The 22,682-nt window shown below is 45.2% G+C and overlaps 1 protein-coding gene across 5 annotated transcripts in view; it reads right to left on the bottom strand.

Annotated features, from left to right (window-relative positions):
• Positions 1–22,682, bottom strand: part of TMEM200A (transmembrane protein 200A) — a 182,903-nt gene that overhangs the window by 120,333 nt on the left and 39,888 nt on the right. For 3 of the 5 annotated variants that reach the window (XM_056566530.1, XM_056566531.1, XM_056566532.1), the window contains one exon: positions 4,846–4,912. The exons of the other annotated variants lie outside the window; for them this stretch is intronic. The gene's annotated coding sequence lies outside the window, so the exon portion shown is untranslated. The remainder of the gene's footprint in view (positions 1–4,845; positions 4,913–22,682) is intronic. 5 annotated transcript variants of the gene reach the window in all.

The following is a 22,682-nucleotide window of genomic DNA, read 5'->3' as shown; positions in this document are numbered from 1 at the left end:
CTACCCTGCTGATCCATGCAAAGCTATGGCTTTGCAGGGATCAGTATAAGAGATTAGTGTTTGCAGCATTATAGGTCCTTATGGGAGCTATAACACTGCAAAAAAAAAAGTTAACAAAGGTCATTTAACCCCTTCCCTAATAAAAGTTTGAATCACCCCCTTTTTCCCATTAAAAAAAAAAAACAGTGTAAATAAAAATAAACTTATATGGTATCGCCGCGTGCGGAAATGTCCGAACTATAAAAATATATCATTAATTAAATTGCACGGTCAATGGAGTATAAAATGACATTTTGTCCTCAATTTTGTCACACAATACATTTTTTTTCCGTTTCGCCGTGGATTTTTGGGTAAAGTGACTAATATCACTGCAAAGTAGAATTGGTGGCGCAAAAAATAAGCCATCACATGGAATTTTATGTGCAAAATTGAAAGTGTTATGATTTTTAGAAGGTGATGAGGAAAAAATGAAAATGCAAAAACGGAAAAACCCTGAGTCCTTAAAGGGTTAAGAAAAAGATTACTGTTTCATTATTGTGTTTAGGAATATTAAATGTGTTTTCAATGAGAAACTAGATAGTTTTAGGGTAAATAAAGAAGTGAGATCTATTTGTAACCCGCCCTCCCCCCTTCCCCCCTTGGTAAAAAGTGTACAGAGACTGAGATAATGTTTTCTTCTCTACTCAGCAGTTAAGTGTTTGTGTGGGTGTGTGTGGAGGCTAGGGTATACTAAACAATGTTTATATGATATAAAAATTCCTTTTTGCGCCTTTTGAATTAAATTTAAATGAAAAAAGCCATACATAAATATGTGCAGTAGAACAAGCCAATGAGACCCGATGCAAAGTCTGCAACATGGCCTGATGTTCCAATTACAGTACTGGTCACCTATGGGGCAGATGGCTATGGGGCCTCCTTAGGCACCAGGGCCCCGGTGCGACTGCTACCTCTGCACCACCCTATAGCTACACCCCATAATCATACTTAAATTACCCTATAAGATATTATAAGAAGGACAGCCTGTGACCAACATACTGTAACAATATGCATAGTCCATAGTACAAGAAGAAAGATGAGGAGGCACTCAAGTTTTTTGGGTGTGGCAGGTTTCTTTATTTACAGTGCAAACTGAAGCGGAGCAGCATCAGCGGGAAGTCATCACAGATACACAGTGTACCTCCCCATCTTTCTTCTTGTACTATGGACTATGCATGTTTCGCTCTGGAGATTTTAGCGCTGTGTTTTGTGGCTGATTGCCAGAGCCTGCTAGAGATTGCCTAAATCTGAGACGTTAGTGCCGATCTCGGTCTCTTTACCTGACAATAACTATATGTAAACAAATATCATGATGTATAATCCATTTGTTTTAGCTGCACCTGTAAGTTGTAGGATTTTGTATCTAAAATGCGTTAAATGATTCTTTTGTAGACAAGAGCAGGATATCTCCTTTTGCCATAATTTAGCATCCAGCTCCTTTATTTCTTTTGCCTTTGTGACGGTTCCCAGACATACATCAGGAGGCCATAGGGGCACTGCTTTCCTCAGACGCCTGTGTCCCTTTCTTCTGGCAGTTAGTCTATCTCTTCAGAGGATATGTCATGTATAAGTGTCAGGTATATGCTAAAAATAAATGACACCTGCGCACCAACATACTAAACTAACCTCACAAACTGAACATAACCTATTGAAAGCTTTTGGTAGTTTTACACAAATACAGCTTTGTTACATGTTAAGTTCACATATTTCTTGCCAAAAATTGGGAAATCGGTAAAACCTAAATGACTGCTTTAAATATATACAACACTATCAACACTATAAGCTTCTTCATAGTATTTTTATGCTTTAAATAAAACCGCTTTACTTGTCAACATTTCTCAAAAAACAAACCATTAGTCTAAGGATGCAAAGACTGAACTTTGAAGGAGAAAGTTTAAAGAACTTAAACTGTTGTCACAATGCTCAAGCAATGAGATCATCCAAGAGTGCGAGAGGACCATTACTTCTATTAAACAATCTTAATCCTTCCAGTACTTATCAGCTGCTGTATGCTCCACAGGAAGTTGAATTGTTCTTTTCTTTCTGACCATAGTACTCTCTGCTGACACTTCTGTCTGTGTCAGGAACTGTACGGAGAAGGAGAAAATCCCCATAGCAAATCTATCCTGCTCTGGATAGTTCCTGACATGGACAGAGGTGTCAGCAGAGATCACTTTGGTTAGACAAAAAATAAGTATACAACTTCCTCTGGAGCATACAGCAGCTGATAGGTACTGGAAGGATTAAGATTTTTAAACAAAAGTAAGTTACAAATCTGTTTACCTTTCTAGCACCAATTAATTAAAAAAAATCCCAATGTACTCCGTTAAGGACATTGGGATTTTTCATTTTTGAACTTTCATTTTTTCCTCCTCACCTTCTAATAAATAGATTGCTTTCAGTTTCCACCAACGGATCCATTTGTGCCATCAAATGTACTTTGTAATAAGGATTGACCGATTATCTGTTTGGCTGATATTATCGGCCGATATTCACTATATTCTAAGTTATCCGTATCGGCAATTACCTTGCCGATAATGAGGGTGCCTTAAATCAATGAATTGCAGCAGCTTTTGTGGGGCCAGAGACCGCCGCCCCCACCCACTTCTCTCCTCCTGCCTGCCCTGGGGCCCTGAGTCCAACCACCGCCGCTGCCCGATTGCCTCCCCATCCCCGGTTTTATAATTACCTCTTCCCAGGATCCGCGCTACTTCTGGCTCCTGCGGCACCCTGCGCTGTTGCTGTGCGCTGCACAATGACGAGTGACACCACCGGAACAAGAAGTAGCACGGACCCCGGGAACAGGTCATTATAAAACCGGGATGCAGGAGGCAATGGGGCAGCAGCGGCAGCAGTCTCTGGCAGAGGATAGGCAGGGGGAGGCAATCAGGCAGCGGCGGTGGTTGGACTCAGGACCCCAAAACAGGCAGGCGGCGGCGGCAGTCTCTGGCCCCACAAAAGCTGCAGCGGCTTCTGCGGGGCCAGAAACAGTTTATCATGGTATACCCGCACACACGTGTGGGGGGGGGGGGAAATTAAAATGCACGCAATATCGGTATAAGTTATTGGCTATCGGCCTGAAAGTTAACAGGTTATTGGTATCGGCTCTAAAAAATCTATATCGGTCGATCCCTACGTTATAATGATATCACTCATTTTACCATAAAAGCTATGGTGAAAAACATTTGGGTGGGGCAAAATTAAAAACAAAATACACCAGTTTAAAACTTTTGTAGGCTTCCATTTTATGCAGTGCCCCTTTACCTTTATTCTGTAGGCCCAAATGATTAAAATGAGACCTGTTTTATGTAGGGTTTGTTTTCTTTCATTAATTTGACAAAATTCTTCCTTTTTGTGGGAAAATAAGTATACGGTACTTTAAATTGTCTTCTTCGGACCCCTATCTCTCTTATTTTTTTCTGTAAACGCAGTGATCTCTAGTTTCAAATGTTATCACTTTTTTGATGGGGTATTTTGATTGGGCTATTTATACCTTTTTTTCTGCTATATAAAGCAATTCTGGACTTTGGTATTTTTTTATCTTTTATTTACACCATCATACAGTAAAGGAGTGATTTATATAGACTGTTTTACTATAACCCCTTTAATCCAAATGTTAACTCTTTCCTTGCTGAGCCTGCGCATAGTGCTAAGCCCAGCAAGGAAAGAGTTAACATTTGGATCTGCTCTGAAAAGTCCACTTTTAAAAGGGGCCTTTATGTTCGGCACTTTTTATCGGTGTAAAATTTGATGCAAAATAAGCGTCAATTGTGAGCAGCGTTGATTACTTGCTAACATTGCCGTAGTCTGCATGAGTTCCCCACACAAATACAAAAGAATTCTGCTAATGTTAGGACCACACAACGAGATATTAGAACATATTTCCCATGTTTAACATACTCACTTCACATACAGTATTAAACATGCCATCATATTGTACAAAGCGGAAGAAGCAAATAGTGTTGTATATACAAAATGTAATCATCCACAAACATTATAAAAGCAGCATGAGAAATGTTGTATAGGAGAAATTAACATTCATCTTCTTCTTGTACAGTCATAGACTATTTTAGGGATGGAGGAGTTTGGCCTCCCTCTTATTTAAACACAATTTATAGCATGTTAATGCAAAATGAGCCTTTAGTCTTCAGCATAGGTATAAAAATACACGCACATTATTAGAGGGTACTCCGCCCCTAGACAAGTATAGGGGATAAGAAGTCTGATTTTGGGGGTCCCCAGAGGTGATCAGACATCTTATCCTGCTGCTGCACCCCTGACATCCGGTGCACGGAGTGAACTTTGCTCTGTGCCGGATGACTGGCGATGCGGGGCGGCGGCTCGTGACTTCCCGGTCACTCCCTGCTCGTGACGTCACGGCCATGCCCCCTCAATGCAAGTCTATGGGAGGGGGCGTGACTGTCGTCACGCCCCCTCCCATAGACTTGCATTGAGGGGGCGTGTCCATGACATCACGAACGGGGGCCGGCTGTGACTTCATGAGCCTCCGGCACTGCTCCCAATGTTCTAAACGAACAACGGATGTAGCAGGGACATCTTATCCCCTGTGGATAAGTGGATAAGGTGTCTAGGGGCAGAGTACCCCTATATGTCCTCACCCTTGTGGTAGATGTCACTAACATCGATTAATATTTATTCACCATGAACAGATGAACAGTTTTTGTGTTTTTAATCTGTATTTAACAGAAACCAGCAATTGTGGAAAAAAGAAGAAGCAACATACGATATCAGGCATCCTATAAAAGAGGCATCATTTTATGTGAAACTGAATATCAATGAATTATTCACCTGCAGACATCTGAAATAAGTCAGGAGGATCTGTGAATAGATATGTCTTTATGTATGAGAGACACCACTAGAGAAAAGCGAGAAATGCAAATGCAGTGATGCATAAGATTTAGCAATGAAGTCTCAATGAACGGCACAATGGGCAAACTAACAAGACACACATGTACTTATGTCACATAAACCTTAGGCTGGCATCTTGTGAACGAAGATGATTGTATTCTGATAAGTATGAAGGGTACAGGCTATACACAACTAGGAGATCTCAGCCTATAAAAGCTTCTGGTGACCTTGCCTCATTTCCAGTCTAATACGAGAATAGGAAAATTCTTCCTTGCTCTTAAGACTTTGAGCATTGTGGTCCTTTTATTCACTTTACTAAGGTACAATTCCTACTTAAAGGGGTACTCCAGTGGATTTTTTTTTTTAAATCAACTCGACTCGTACCAGAAAGTTAAACAGATTTGTAAATTACTTCTATTTAAAAATCTTAATCCTTCCAGTACTTATCAGCTGCTGTATACTAGAGAGGAAGTTATTTTATTTTTGAAATGTTTTTCTGTCTGACCCCAGTGCTCTCTGCTGACACCTCTTTCCATTTCGGGAACTGTCCAGAGTTGGATAGGTTTGCTGTGGTAAGACAGAAAAGAAATGTAATAAGAAAAGAACTTCCTGTGCAACATACACCAGCTGATAAGTACTAGAAGCAACAACAAGAAAAAAAATATGGTTTCAAATGGCAGGAAATGCTCAACTCCAAATGTAGTTGTGCCTTTATGCTGGGGGAGCAGATTCTGCCCTTGAGGTATGTTGCTAAGGGCGATCCCCAGCATAAAAATGCATACAATGGGGGATACCTGCAGCAGACTACAAGTACCACAATGCATACAAGTGCCACCAGATGAAAAATGTGGATGTGTAACATATAGAATAAGACATAAATTTAGGTGCACTACTGTGGTAGACGTAGACACAGGGCTCAAGTCCAGCAGGAACACTGCTCCCATTAGCAGGAGTCCTACAGGACTAGCCCAGGAGGGGAAATCTTGGGTGAGTTCCCACACTTTTGTTCCCAGGACTTGACCACTGCATAGACAATAACATATGACTAACCCTAAGGTTAAATTTATGTATTATTCTATAAGCACCTACATTTATATATTATTCTATATGTTACACATTCACAATTTTCATCAGGTATAGTATGTATGTCTTTCATATAAGGATATACTGGCTAATGTCTCAATTTTAACATCAGTTTGAGGGTTAGCCATATGTCACTGTTTACATCTACCACAGTAGTGCACCTAAATTTATGTATTATTCTATATGTTACACATCCACACCTTTCATTTGGTGTAGGATGCCATTGTGGTACTTGTGGTCTGCTGCAGCCTCCCCCATTGTATGCATTTTATGCTGGGGATTGCCCTTAGCAATGGACCACAAGCGCAGAACTGCATTTTTGGTTGGGCATTTCCTGCCATTTGAAACCACGTTTTTTTCTTGTTGTTCATATCTTGTACTTGTAGGTGTATAAACTCCAAATCTAATGCGCATTAATCACTAGTACAGGCAGCATTTTGGTGCACCTGTGAGGCCGGCAACATATCAGCCTACTGTATTTGTGCCCAGCCACACTGGAGATAACCTGGGAGCAGGCTGTGAGTCAGACCTAATGCCGCTGTAATTGCCCACTGGCCCCTGGTATTGCCCATACGGCACAGGCAGGTTTAGGTTAGGTCCCGTGCCACTTGAGAAATCTTGGTGTTGGTGTGCGGGCTCAGGTATGTCCTTCATATAAGGATATACTGGCTAATGTCTCAATTTTAACATCATTTTGAGGGTTAGTCATATGTTACTGTCTACGTCTACCACAGTAGTGCACCTAAATTTATGAATTATTCTATAAGTACTGGAAGGATTAAAATTTTTAAATAGAGGTAATGTACAAATCTGTTTAACTTTCTGGAATGAGTTGATTTAAAAAAGAATAAAAATTCCACTGGAATACCCCTTTAAGTTTGTAGCATGATTCCTTCAAGAAAACTGAAAAAAGTACAGTATGTTAAATGTTTTCTCCATGCAAAAATATCTAAATGTAGGGGTGCACATCTCATAGCCCAATGACCACAATTGCTACTAGCTTTGAATCACACTCTGCTGGACAAAAAATATAAATACACATCTGATCACCTGTATTGTGTATATTTCTGTATAACAGTGGATGTTTCTGTACCATGGTTGGTTTAAAAAGCCCTCTGGGTTTTAAAAGGGTTAAAGACATCAAAGTTTAAAAGGGTTAAATACCTGACATTAAAAATCCCGCTTAGGCTTCAACAGGAAATACTTGCTTAGCCAATCAGTCATTGGGGTAGGTCACCCCTGTGGGTTGAGTAGACATTTCCATACATTTCCTGGGTGTCACCAGTCTTAACAAGAAATACATATACCGTATATACTCGAGTATAAGCCGACCCGAGTATAAGCCGAGACCCCTAATTTCAACCCAAAATCCCAGGAAAAGTTATTGACTCGAGTATAAGCCTAGGGTGGGAAATACCTCATCCCCCCCTGTCATCATCCAGACCCGTCATTAACATCTTCATCATCCCCTTGTCATCATCCCACACATCCCCCCTTCATCATCCCCTTGTCATCATCCCACACATCCCCTTATCATCCCACACATCCCCCCTTCATCATCCCCTTGTCATCATCCCACACATCCCCTTATCATCCCACACATCCCCCCTTCATCATCCCCTTGTCATCATCCCACACATCCCCCCTTCATCATCCCCTTGTCATCATCCCACACATCCCCTTATCATCCCACACATCCCCCCTTCATCATCCCCTTGTAATCATCCCACACCCCCCCCCCCTTCATCATCCCCACCCCCCTTCATCATCCCCACACCCCCCCCCCCTTCATCATCCTCTTCTCATCATTCGCCCTCAGTGGTCTTCAACCTGCGGACCTCCAGAGGTTTCAAAACTACAACTCCCAGCAAGCCCGGGCAGCCATCGGCTGTCCGGGCTTGCTGGGAGTTGTAGTTTTGAAACCTCCGGAGGTCCGCAGGTTGAAGACCACTGCGGCCTTCAACATGCGGACCTCCAGAGGTTTCAAAACTACAACTCCCAGCAAGCCCGGGCAGCCATCGGCTGTCCGGGCTTGCTGGGAGTTGTAGTTTTGAAACCTCCGGAGGTCCGCAGGTTGAAGACCACTGCGGCCTTCAACATGCGGACCTCCAGAGGTTTCAAAACTACAACTCCCAGCAAGCCCGGGCAGCCATCGGCTGTCCGGGCTTGCTGGGAGTTGTAGTTTTGAAACCTCCGGAGGTCCGCAGGTTGAAGACCACTGCGGCCTTCAACATCATCCAGCCCCCTCTCACCCCCTTTAGTTCTGAGTACTCACCTCCGCTCGGCGCTGGTCCGGTCCTGCAGGGCTGTCCGGTAAGGAGGTGGTCCGGTGAGGAGGTGGTCCGGGCTGCTATCTTCACCGGGGGCGCCTCTTCTCCGCGCTTCCGGCCCGGAATAGAGCCGTTGCCTTGACAATGACGTATCTGCGTCGTTGTCAAGGCAACGTGACTATTCTGAGGCCGGGCCGGAAGCGCGGAGAAGAGGCGCCCCCGGTGAAGATAGCAGCCCGGACCACCTCCTCACCGGACCACCTCCTTACCGGACAGCCCTGCAGGACCGGACCAGCGCCGAGCGGAGGTGAGTACTCAGAACTAAAGGGGGTGAGAGGGGGCTGGATGATGTTGAAGGCCGCAGTGGTCTTCAACCTGCGGACCTCCGGAGGTTTCAAAACTACAACTCCCAGCAAGCCCGGACAGCCGATGGCTGCCCGGGCTTGCTGGGAGTTGTAGTTTTGAAACCTCTGGAGGTCCGCAGGTTGAAGACCACTGCGGGTGGGGGAGTTCACTCGAGTATAAGCCGAGGGGGGTGTTTTCAGCACGAAAAATCGTGCTGAAAAACTCGGCCTATACTCGAGTATATACGGTACCCTAGGTCTAGGTCTATAAAATTCTTCTAACCACCCGTTCTCACATCCTTTTTTGATGCACCTAGTAAATGTCTGAATGGGCATTTCCTGGTCAAGCAAAATGGTATACGAAGCAGAGAAAGGTGGAGAGCAGAGGAGACTGGATGCAATCGAAAAAGAAGTTGTGGGGGATCAGGGCAGGGGAGTGTTTCTTTAGAACCTGGATTCTGTAAACAAATTATATCATTTAGACAAACTTTTGAAATGTCACAGAGAAAACTCCACGAATCATTACAACAAATGGGGGGGGGGGGGGGATGTGTGCAATAGCTTCACTCCCCAGCTTGCAGTGATTTCCATTCAGCTTCAATAAACAACACCAGAATAAGTCTATGGGGCGATTTTGTGAAGTTGGAGAGAGATCACACCCAGCAGGGGAGGGGAGTGCTAAAAGTAAGTCTGTCAGCTGTATTTGCTGCTAAGAGCTGCAGACACTGTTGGCTAGCTGTTAGGCTAAGTTTCCACTTGTTTCTTTTTTTGGCATTTTGCCCCCCAAAAAATCGGCCAAAACGGCCCCCATGGCGTTTTTCATTGAAAAAATGCTGCAGCCAGATGTTAGCTATAAATCAATGAAAAAAACACAAACAAATTTTTCCACTTTTATCCTTTTGGCGTTTTTTCACTCTTTTTTGGCATTTTTCAGCTCCATAGCTGTTACGCCGAGCGCTCCGGGTCCCTGCTCCTCCCCGGAGCACTCGCGGCGTTCTCCTCTCTGCAGCGCCCCGGTCAGACCCGCTGACCGGGAGCGCTGCACTGACACTGCCGGCGGGGATGCGATTCGCATAGCAGGACGCGCCCGCTCGCGAATCGCATCCCAAGCTACTTACCTGTCCCGGTCCCCAGCTGTCACGTTCTGGCACGCACGGCTCCACTCTCTAGGACACCAGCTCTCTAAGATTTAAAGGGCCAGTGCACCACTGATTGGTGCCTGGCCCAATCACTGTAATTAGCTTCCACCTGCTCCTTGCTCTATATAACCTCACTTCCCCTTTCCAGCATTGCTGTATCTTGTTGCCTTGTGCCAGTCAGAGAGGTTGAGCCGTTACCGGTGGATACGAACTGGTTGATTCCACCGCAGCAAGACCATCCCGCTTTGCGGCGGGCTCTGGTGAATACCAGTAGCAACTTAGAACCGGTCCACCGGTACGGTCCTCGCCAATCCCTCTCTGACACAGAGGATCCACCTCCAGCCTGCCGAATCATAAGAGTAGATCCGGCCATGGATCCCGCTGAGGTGCCGCTGCCAAGTTTTGCTGACCTACCCACGGTGGTCGCCCAGCAATCCCAACAAATCGCCCAATAAGGACAGCAGCTGTCGCAGTTGACCACCATGCTACAGGAACTTCTGCCACAGTTACAGCAACCATCTCCTCCGACAGCTCCTGCACCTCCTCCGCAGCGAGTGGCCGCTCCTAGCCTCTGTTTGTCTCTGCCGGACAAATTTGATGGGGACTCTAATCTCTGCCGTGGTTTCCTGTCTCAATGTTCCCTACATTTGGAGATGTTGTCGGATCAGTTTCCTACAGAACGGTCTAAGGTGGCTTTCGTAGTTAGTCTTCTGTCTGGAAAGGCCTTGTCTTGGGCCAAACAACAAAACCCCAAAAGGAGATACTAGGTTCAATTTATTCACAACAATTTTAGGGGAACCCCCCTAGGGGAACCCTAAACTAAGTACCCCCCAATTTAAAATGTACCTTTTATTATTCCATTTAAAATATAGACTGTGATGCACATAATTGTGTAATTCTGCAAGTGGATGTAATGACACCACCACTAACTTTTAAAACCACAGTTGCCACCGAACTCCTTGACTCCTGTACTTGTCTTTTATAAGCTCCTGAATGCTACAGAGTGAGCGTTGGATAGCTCAATCTCCTATCTATTGGGAGCCGGTGGCTACTGCTTATTAAAATCACCAAAAATGAGCCCTCCCTTCCAACGTTTCACTGGCTCCCCAGCTTCGTCAGGAAAGTATGGTGGCTAATGGCCGGCGGGCGTCTCATGCTGCCTTTTATATCATCGCGTCTGACTTTGAATGTGCCGGCCGCGGCATGTCATCCAATCACCGGCCGGCTTCAGATAGTTCTGCGTTTCGTTATGATGGCCGTTCGTCCTATCATGGTCTCGATCGTTGGTCATGTGAGTAAACATGCTAGACGTCACTAGAGGGCGCCCGCATGTGATTGGGTATAGTTGTAACCCTAAAGGAAGGTCCATGGCACATGCGCCAATCACGCGCATGTCCGTGAACTTAGACATGTCTTATAGTCTTTTGCATCTCATGCGCAGGCGCCGATTCCCGCGCATGTCATTACACTTAGAAAATATCCTCTACCGTGTATTACTGACTGCGCATGTCAGTGGACTTAGACATATTGTCAAGTTGTATACTCCAATTCAATTGTTAAGCTGGCTCCATCTTAGGTAAGTATCCTTTAGCTAGGTAAGGTTTGTATCCTATCTTATGACGGGGGCACATAGGTGATATTTACATATGCCACTATTCTAATGGAATACTTTTTATCAGAAAAATCAGTGATGCAAAAGGGGGGGGTAGTGACGCTACGATTGACTATAATTAATGCACTGTCTGGAACAGATAGTTATTGTTTATGATTATTGTTATTATACTGTTTGGGGGACAACTCTATCCCTCAGTTTTATATATGAATAAACTGATGAGAGGCTGATTGAAAATTGTTAACTGTAGGTATACTCCTGCCTGCCAATTGTTCTATGATTTTTAATGCTCGTTGCATACATCTTATATTGGATTTCACCAGTTTCATATTTATGATTTATTTTTATTCCTTCGTTGATAGTGTTTTAACATTACTCACAATGGAGGAGGTGTTCCCATATAACTCTAGCCCAATTAGTTGTATAGTCTATACTGGTCATTGCACATTACTTTTAGTAGAATAGTATTACTGTCCCCTTCAGTATTATAGTCCATAACTTGCCTATTATGTCATCTCTGCTCACTCCTCCTAAAAGATTCTGTCTTAGATGGATCATGTCAATCTTGATATCCATTAATTTGCCATGACGTCCGTATCGTGTCTTCAGAAACTATCTAATAAGGCTCCCAAATATACATTGTTGTTAATGTATATTTATGTATGTATAAGTGTATATTAATGTATATATAAGTGCATACATAAATATACATTAACAACAATGTATATTTGGGAGCCTTATTAGATAGTTTCTGACACGATACGGACGTCATGGCAAATTAATGGATATCAAGATTGACATGATCCATCTAAGACAGAATCTTTTAGGGGGAGTGATCGGAGATGACATAATAGGCAAGTTATGGACTATAATACTGAAGGGGACAGTAATACTATTCTACTAAAAGTAATGTGCAATGACCAGTATAGACTATACAACTAATTGGGCTAGAGTTATATGGGAACACCTCCTCCATTGTGAGTAATGTTAAAACACTATCAACGAAGGAATAAAAATAAATCATAAATATGAAACTGGTGAAATCCAATATAAGATGTATACAACGAGCATTAAAAATCATAGAACAATTGGCAGGCAGGAGTATACCTACAGTTAACAATTTTCAATCAGCCTCTCATCAGTTTATCCATATATAAAACTGAGGGATAGAGTTGTCCCCCAAACAGTATAATAACAATAATCATAAACAATAACTATCTGTTCCAGACAGTGCATTAATTATAGTCAATCGTAGCGTCACTACCCCCCCCCTTTTGCATCACTGATTTTTCTGATAAAAAGTATTCCATTAGAATAGTGGCATATGTAAATATCACCTATGTGCCCCCGTCATAAGATTGGATACAAACCTTACCTAGCTAAAGGATACTTACCTAAGATGGAACCAGCTTAACAATTGAATTGGAGTATACAACAGTAATACACGGTAGAGGATATTTTCTAAGTGTAATGACATGCGTGGGAATCGGCGCCTGCGCATGAGATGCAAAAGACTATAAGACACGTCTAAGTTCACGGACATGCGCGTGATTGGCGCATGTGCCATGGACCTTCCTTTAGGGTTACAACTATACCCAATCACATGCGGGCGCCCTCTAGCGACATCTAGCATGTTTACTCACATGACCAACGATCGAGACCATGATAGGACGAACGGCCATCATAACGAAACGCAGAACTATCTGAAGCCGGCCGGTGATTGGATGACATGCCGCGGCCGGCACATTCAACATCAGACGCGATGATATAAAAGGCAGCATGAGACGCCCGCCGGCCATTAGCCACCATACTCTCCTGACGAAGCTGGGGAGCCAGTGAAACGTTGGAAGGGAGGGCTCATTTTTGGTGATTTTAATAAGCAGTAGCCACCGGCTCCCAATAGATAGGAGATTGAGCTATCCAACGCTCACTCTGTAACATTCAGGAGCTTATAAAAGACAAGTACAGGAGTCAAGGAGTTCGGTGGCAACTGTGGTTTTAAAAGTTAGTGGTGGTGTCATCACATCCACTTGCAGAATTACACAATTATGTGCATCACAGTCTATATTTTAAATGGAATAATAAAAGGTACATTTTAAATTGGGGGGTACTTAGTTTAGGGTTCCCCTAGGGGGGTTCCCCTAAAATTGTTGTGAATTGTCTTGGGCCACACCGCTCTGGGACCGCAATGATCCTGCCACAGCCACAGTCCAGTCCTTCTTCGCTGAAGTCCGTAGTGTCTTCGAGGAGCCAGCCCGGGCCTCCTCTGCCGAGACTGCTTTGCTGAACCTAGTCCAAGGAACTTCTTCCATAGGCGAATACGCCATCCAGTTCCGTACTCTTGCCTCAGAGCTAGCCTGGAACAATGAGGCCCTCTGCGCGACCTTCAAGAAAGGCTTATCCAGCAACATCAAAGATGTACTGGCCGCACGTGAAATTCCAGCTAACCTGTCTGAACTTATCCTTTTGGCCACCCGCATCGACAAGCGTTTTTCTGAAAGACACCAGGAGCTCCGCCAGGAAAAGGACCTTGATCTCTGGGCACCTCTCTCCCAGTATCCTTTGCAATCTACCCCTGTGCCTCCCGCCGAGGAGGCTATGCAAGTGGATCGGTCTTGCCTGACCCAGGAAGAGAGGTCTCGTCGAAGAGATAAAAACTTATGCCTGTACTGCGCTAGTACTGAACATTTCCTAGTGGACTGCCCTATTTGTCCTCCGTGTCTTGGAAACGCATGCACGCACCCTGTTCAAATGGGTGTGGCGTCCCTTGGTGTGAATTCTGCTTCTCCACGTCTCACTGTGCCCGTGCGGATTTCTCCTGCTGCCAACTCCTCCTTCTCAGCTGTGGCCTTCTTGGACTCTGGTTCTGCAGGAAATTTTATTTTGGCCTCTTTTGTTAATAGGTTCAGCATCCCAGTGACCCGTCTCGTCAAGCCGCTCTACATTTCTTCGGTCAACGGAGTAAAATTGGACTGCACTGTGCGTTATCGCACAGAACCCCTGCTTATGAGCATTGGACTGCATCACGAAAAAATTGAATTTTTTGTTCTGCCCAACTGCACCTCTGAAGTCCTCCTTGGTCTGCCATGGCTTCAACGTCATTCTCCCACCCTTGACTGGACCACTGGGGAAATCAAGAATTGGGGTCCTGCTTGTCACAAACAATGCCTCACATCTGCTCCCACTTGTCTAACTCCTGAGCTTCCACCCATACCGGTCCCTCACAAGGCTTACCAGGATATTCTCGGCAAAAAGCAAGCTGATATTTTGCCTCCTCATAGCCCCCTTCCTGGTAACACTCTGCCCCGTGACAAGCTTCACCCTCTGCCCTCTTCCCACTTCTTCTGGATTGCCTGCCGCTGATAAAGCTACCCAGGACTTCTCTTTCTTCCGGAAGGAAACTCAAGAGTCGCTCCCAATGTTCTCGTCTCATTTGAAGGGACAAGCAGACAAAAAGAGGGGGAGACCTAAGGGGGGGTACTGTTACGCCGAGCGCTCCGGGTCCCTGCTCCTCCCCGGAGCGCTCGCGGCGTTCTCCTGTCTGCAGTGCCCCGGTCAGACCTGCTGACCGGGAGCGCTGCACTGACACTGCCGGCGGGGATGCGATTCGCATAGCGGGACGCGCCCGATCGCGAATCGCATCCCAAGCTACTTACCTGTCCCGGTCCCCAGCTGTCACGTTCTGGCGTGCGCGGCTCCACCAGCTCTCTAAGATTTAAAGGGCCAGTGCACCACTGATTGGTGCCTGGCCCAATCACTGTAATTAGCTTCCACCTGCTCCTTGCTCTATATAACCTCACTTCCCCTTCCCAGCATTGCCGGATCTTGTTGCCTTGTGCCAGTGAAAGCGTTTTATGTATGTCCCAAGCCTGTGTTCCAGACCTTCTGCTGTTGCCCCTGACTACGACCATTGCTGCCTGCCCTGACCCTCTGCTACGTCCGACCTTGCTCTTGCCTTGTCCTTCTGTACCGCGCCTGTCTCAGCAGTCAGAGAAGTTGAGCCGTTACCGGTGGATACGACCTGGTTGCTACCGCCACAGCAAGACCATCCCGCTTTGCGGAGGGCTCTGGTGAATACCAGTAGCGACTTAGAACCGGTCCACTGGTACGGTCCTCGCCAATCCCGCTCTGACACAGAGGATCCACCTCCAGCCTGCCGAATCATAACAATAGCGGTCGCAGCATGTTGAGCTTATGGCGTTTTTCCCCCTGAAATTGTGGAGTTTTTCTCCCATAGAAGTCTATGGGATTAAAAAAAATGCCAAGAAAAACGACATGTGAGTTTTAACTTTGGCATTTTTGCAGGCGGTTTTTATTCTTTTTTGGACTTAGCGATCCAAAAAAGTGATGGAGATACCTTTTTTAATACAATTGCATAGGGTACCTTAGAAAAAAAAGATACAGTAGTGATGGAAAAAAATGTATCTAACAAAATGTATCTTTTTTATAACATAATTTTTATAAATTTTTACAATAGGTATCAATTTATGTGGGCGGGCAGGGGCCTAAAAATGTAGCCGACAATAATAAAAATTTAGTGTGTGTGTGTTTTTCAAATTTTTTAGGTAATACTACTACTCCCAGCATGGAACACACTATTCCATGATGGGAATAGTAGTACCTGTACTTCTGACACCCGTTGCAATCCTTCTGTATAATGTATAGATGCGGCCGGCTGCTCTTCTATGGTCCCTTGCACTGCCGTATATATATACACATATTCATATTTCCCACAGAGAGCTGTGATTGGCCGGATGGTTCCAGCTTTGCACACACTCTTCACTCTTCCAGACTTTCCTTATAGATATATAGGGCTCTTTACATCAATCAGAAGGGTCTGCTAGGTGAGGGTGGGTAAGGAAGGGTGCCAGGCTTTGCACTTGAGCAGCAGGAAACCACCTCCTTGACACTAGGCAGAGGAATAAAAAGATGAAGTTAGGAAATCCCCATCATCTCCAGGTACTGTTTGCTTTTATACCCTAACAGTTATTCAGCAGTGTCTGCAGATCTTAGCAGCAAATACAGCTAAAGATTCCCATTTGAGCGCTCACTTGTCCCAGCTTATTCCAACAAGTCAGCACTGTCAGCAGGGCCAGGCTTTATCAATCGAGCGCAGAGCACACAGATCAATGTGGTTTTATACAACCACATTGGTCTGTATGAGGAATCAAATGATTCCTCCTAAAAGGAGTAAAAATGTAAAAAAAAAAAGTGTCAAAAAAGTTTAAAAACACACACATTAACCCCTTCCTCATTAAAAGTTTAAATCACCCCCCTTTTCCCAAATTTCATATAAAAAATATATAAACATAATAAAAATAAACATATGTGGTATCGCTGTGTGTGTAAACGTTCAAACTATAAAATATAGTGTTAAATAAATTGCACAGTCAATGGCGTATGCGCAAAAAAATTCCAGCATGTTTTTGGTAACTTGTTATACCATAAAAAAGGAATAAAAAGCGATCAAAAAGTCCGATCATAACAAAAATGGTACTGATTAAAACTTCAGATCACGGCTCAAAAAATGAGCCCTCATTCTAACCTGTACGCAGAAAAATAAAAAAGTTATAGGGGTCAGAAAAGGACAATTTTAAATGTACTAATTATCCTGCATGTAGTTATGATTTTTTCCAAAAGTACGACAAAATCAAACCTATATAAGTAGGGTATCCTTTTAATTGTAAGGACCTACAGAATAAAGATAATGTTTCATTTTTGCTGAAAAATGTACTGCCTAGAAACAGAAGCCCCCAAAATTTACAAAATGGTGTTTTTTCTTCAATTTTCTCGCACAATGATTTTTTTTCCTGTTAAGCTGTAGATTTTTGGGTAAAATGACTGATGTCATTATAAAGTAGAATTGGTGGCGCAAAAAATAAGCAATCATATGGATTTTTTGTTCCAAATTAAAAGGGTTATGATTATTAAAAGGTGAGGAGGAAAAAACGAAAGTGCAAAAACAGAAAAATGCTTGGTCCTTAAGGGGTTAAACATGTACAATCTTCTTGCAGAATCTGCTGGCAAAGTTCTGTCATTTATCTGTTTGCCCAAATGTTCTCCAATGACTAGCTGGCATAGGAATGTGTGTGAGCTTTTAAGCCTTAAGAATTTCCTCTGTAGTATTCAGCAGCTAATAAGTACCAGAAGGATTAAGATTTTTTAATAGAAGTAATTCATAAATCTGTTTAAAAGGAAAACTGTCAGGGGTACTGGCTGGTAGTGCGGGGGACACTGATCAGTTTGGTCCTTACGGTGCCTGGATCTGCCGTGCCGTTCGGCCATAATCTTCTATTTTCGGAATATGAAAATGAGGTGCTAAATGGCATCGGGCGAGCTAACTTGCACTCTGACATCAGTGCCACTGGCCGTAGCATGGCCCAGCTCATCAATATTCCTCCCCTCTATCTTCATTATAGAGTGGGGAGAAGAGGGAGAGGCAGAGGGAGGGGAGGAATATTGATGAGCTGGGCGGCTCTGCGGCCAGTGTCACTGATGTGAGAGTGCCAGTTAGCCCGGCTGGTAGATAAATAGAAGATTGCGGCCGAATGGCACTGTCACGGTAAGGACCAAACTGATCAGCGTCCCCCGCACTACCAGCTAGTACCGCTGGTTAGTGCAGGGGGAGAAAGCTGAAAGTTTTCCTTTAACTTTCTGGCACCAGTTGATTTAAAAAAAATAAAAAAAGTTTTCCACCGGAGTACCTCTTTAATTCTTCCAGTACTTATCAGCTTCTGTATTCTACAGAAGAAGTTCTTTTTAAATGTCCTTTCTGTCTGACCATAGTGCTCTCTCCTGACACCTCTGTCCATTTTAGGAACTGTCCAGAGCAGGAGAGGTTTACTATGAGGATTAGCTCCTACTCTGGAAAGTTCCTAAAATGGACAGAGGTGTCAGCAGAGAGCACTGTGGTCAGACAGAAAGGAAATTCAAAAAGAAAATAACTTCCTCTGGAGCATACAGCAGCTGATAAGCACTGGAAGGATTAAGATTTTTAAATTGAAATCATTTACAAATATGTTTAACTTTCTGGCATCAGTACTCCCATGGCAATGCTTGCCTGGTTCCCACTTGGTTTCAGTACACATGGCCTCCAGATGACAGCTGAAGCCTCTGATTGGCTGCAATCACGTCATTACTGCAGTTGGGTGCACGATCAGAAGAAGATAGGAGAAGCTTTTCCTTTAAATATATGTAAAGGGTCAGTTACAATATGAATGAATATTTAATGTTTTCAAGATTTAGTATAAAGTGTTACAGAGACACATACAGCTTACCAAGCTATTGCCGTCCACAAGGGACGGAAAGATACTTGTCACGATGCCGGCTGGCAGGTAGTGGATCCTCTGTGCCAGAGAGGGATTGGCGAGAACCGCGCTAGTGGACCGGTTCTAAGTCACTACTGGTTTTCACCAGAGCCCGCCGCAAAGCGGGATGGTCTTGCTGCGGCGGTAGTGACCAGGTCGTATCCACTAGCAACGGGTCACCTCTCTGACTGCTGATGATAGGCGAGGTACAAGGGAGTAGACAGAAGCAAGGTCGGACGTAGCAGAAGGTCGGGGGCAGGCGGCAAGGTTCGTAGTCAGGGTGGATAGCAGAAGTTCTGGTACACAGGCTTTAGACACACAATACGCTTTCACTAGGCACAAGGGCAACAAGATCCGGCAAGGGAGTGCATGGGAGGAGGTTAGATATAGTCAGGGACCAGGTGGAAGCCAATTAAGCAAATTGGGCCAGGCACCAATCATTGGTGCACTGGCCCTTTAAGTCTCAGGGAGCTGGCGCGCGCGCGCCCTAGAGAGCGGAGCCGCGCGCGCCAGCACATGACAGCAGGGGACGGGAACGGGTAAGTGACCTGGGACGCGATTCGCGAGCGGGCGCGTCCCGCTGTGCGAATCGCGTCCCCAACGGCCATGACAGAGCAGCGCTCCCGGTCAGCGGGACTGACCGGGGAGCTGCAGGGAGAAAGACGCCGTGAGCGCTCCGGGGAGGAGCGGGGACCCGGAGCGCTAGGCGTAACAGTACCCCCCCCCTTAGGTCTCCCCTTTTTTTTGTCCGGTGACTGCCTCCCCTGGGATGAGGACACCGGGAAGGAATGGATGGTTTCCTCAATGGCAGGCAGTACAGCAGGAGTAGGAATGGGGAGGGAGGGCAGAGGGTGAAGCTTGGCACGGGGCAGGGAGACACAAGGACGGGAGCCATGAGGGGACACAGAGGCTTGCCTGAAGGGACTGGGAGGGGGGGAGAGGCATTTTCTGTGGCAGGCAGAGTCCCTAACGACTTTAGGGGGACCGGATACAGGAGGAACCACAGGGTCACGGCAGGGAGTACTGGGAACTGGTTTAAGGCAGTCCTTGGAACAAGAGGGACCCCAACTCTTGATCCCCCCAGTGGACCAGTCCAGGGTTGGGGAATGGTGTAGAAGCCAGGGTAGTCCAAGGAGAACTTCGGAAGTGCAATTGGGAAGGACAAAAAATTCAATTTTCTCGTGATGAGGTCCGATGCACATTAGGAGGGGCTCCGTGCGGTAACGCACGGTGCAATCCAACCTGGCTCCGTTGACCGCGGAAATGTGGAGTGGCTTGACAAGACGGGTCACCGGAATGCGGAATTTATTCACCAAGGACTCCCGAATAAAATTCCCAGAGGCACCAGAGTCCAGGCAGGCCACGGCTGAGAGGGAAGAGCTGGCTGAAGTAGAAATCCGTACAGGCACCGTGAGACGTGGAGAAGCCGACTTAGCACCAAGAGACGCCACACCCACGAGAGCTGGGTGCGAGCGTGCGTTTCCCAGACGTGGAGGACGGATAGGGCAATCCACCAAAAAATGTTCGGTACTGGCACAGTACAGACAAAGATTCTCTTCCTTACGGCGATTCCTCTCTTCCAGGGTCAGGCGAGACCGATCCACTTGCATGGCTTCCTCGGCGGGAGGCCTAGGCGCAGATTGCAGTGGAGACTGTGGGAGAGGTGTCCAGAGATCTAAGTCTTTTTCCTGGCGGAGCTCTTGATGTCTCTCAGAAAAACGCATGTCAATGCGAGTGGCTAGATGAATGAGTTCATGCAGGTTAGCAGGAGTTTCTCGTGCGGCCAGAACATCTTTAATGTTGCTGGATAGGCCTTTTTTAAAGGTCGCGCAGAGGGCCTCATTATTCCAGGATAGTTCAGAAGCAAGAGTACGGAATTGTATGGCGTACTCGCCAACGGAAGAATTACCCTGGACCAGGTTCAGCAGGGCAGTCTCAGCAGAAGAGGCTCGGGCAGGTTCCTCAAAGACACTTCGAATTTCCGAGAAGAAGGAGTGTACAGAGGCAGTGACGGGGTCATTACGGTCCCAGAGCGGTGTGGCCCATGACAGGGCTTTTCCAGACAGAAGGCTGACTACGAAAGCCACCTTAGACCTTTCAGTAGGAAACTGGTCCGACATCATCTCCATGTGCAGGGAACATTGCGAAAGAAAGCCACGGCAAAACTTAGAGTCCCCATTAAATTTGTCCGGCAAGGACAGGCGGAGGCTAGGAGTGGCCACTCGCTGCGGAAGGGGTGCAGGAGCTGGCGGAGGAGATGATTGCTGCTGAAGTTGCGACTGAAGTTGGTGCACAATGGTGGACATTTCCGACAGCTGGTGGGTTAGATGGGCGATCTGTCGGGATTGCTGGGCGATCACCGTGGTGATATCAGAGATATAAGGCAGAGGGACCTCAGCGGGATCCATGGCCGGATCTACTGTCACGATGCCGGCTGGCAGGTAGTGGATCCTCTGTGCCAGAGAGGGATTGGCGAGAACCGCGCTAGTGGACCGGTTCTAAGTCACTACTGGTTTTCACCAGAGCCCGCCGCAAAGCGGGATGGTCTTGCTGCGGCGGTAGTGACCAGGTCGTATCCACTAGCAACGGGTCACCTCTCTGACTGCTGATGATAGGCGAGGTACAAGGGAGTAGACAGAAGCAAGGTCGGACGTAGCAGAAGGTCGGGGGCAGGCGGCAAGGTTCGTAGTCAGGGTGGATAGCAGAAGTTCTGGTACACAGGCTTTAGACACACAATACGCTTTCACTAGGCACAAGGGCAACAAGATCCGGCAAGGGAGTGCATGGGAGGAGGTTAGATATAGTCAGGGACCAGGTGGAAGCCAATTAAGCAAATTGGGCCAGGCACCAATCATTGGTGCACTGGCCCTTTAACCCCTTAAGGACCAGGCCATTTTACACCTTAGGACCAGAGCGTTTTTTGAACATCTGACCACTGTCACTTTAAGCATTAATAACTCTAAGACGCTTTTACCTATCATTCTGATTCCAAGATTGTTTTTTCGTGACATATTCTACTTTATGTTATTGGTAAAATTTTGTCGATACTTGCATCGTTTCTTAGTGAAAAATTCCAAAATTTTATGAAAAAATTGAAAATTTTGCATTTTTCTAACTTTGAAGCTCTCTGCTTGTAAGGAAAATGGATATTCCAAATAATTATTTTTTTTATTCACATATACAATATGTCCACTTTATGTTTGCATCATAAAATTTACGATTTTTTACTTTTGGAAGACACCAGAGGGCTTCAAAGTTCAGCAGCAATTTTCCAATTTTTCACAAAATTTCCAAAATCACAATTTTTCAGGGACCAGTTCAGGTTTGAAGTGGATTTGAAGGGTCTTCATATTAGAAATACCCCATAAATGACCCCATTATAAAAACTGCACCCCCCAAAGTATTCAAAATGACATTCAGTCAGCATTTTAACCCTTTAGGTGTTTCACAGGAATAGCAGCAAAGTGAAGGAGAAAATTCACAATCTTCATTTTTTACACTTGCATGTTCTTGTAGACCCAATTTTTGAATTTTTACAAGGGGTAAAAGGAGAAAATGTATACTTATATTTGTAGCCCAATTTCTCTCGAGTAAGCACATACCTCATATGTCTATGTAAAGTGTTCGGCGGGCACAGTAGAGGGCTCAGAAGCGAAGGAGCGACGAGGGGATTTTGGAGAGTACGTTTTTCTGAAATGGTTTTTGGGGGGCATGTTGCATTTAGGAAGCCCCTATGGTGCCAGAACAGGAAAAAATACCCACATGGCATACCATTTTGGAAACTAGACCCCTTGAGGAACGTAACAAGGAATAAAGTGAGCCTTAATACCCCACAGGTGTTTCACGACTTTTGCATATGTAAAAAAATGTTTTAAAAATGTCACTAAAATGTGTGTTTCCACCCAAATTTCACATGTATGCAAGGGTTAATAGCAGAAAATACCCCCCAAAATTTGTAACCCCATCTCTTCTGAGTATGGAGGTACCCCATAAGTTGACCTGAAGTGTACTACGGGCGAACT

This window comes from Hyla sarda, chromosome 3 (assembly GCF_029499605.1).
Source record: "Hyla sarda isolate aHylSar1 chromosome 3, aHylSar1.hap1, whole genome shotgun sequence".
In the NCBI taxonomy this organism is placed as follows: Eukaryota; Metazoa; Chordata; class Amphibia; order Anura; family Hylidae; genus Hyla; species Hyla sarda.
The sequence above is the reverse complement of the archived record's forward strand: the minus strand, read 5'-3'. Positions and strand labels throughout refer to the sequence as shown.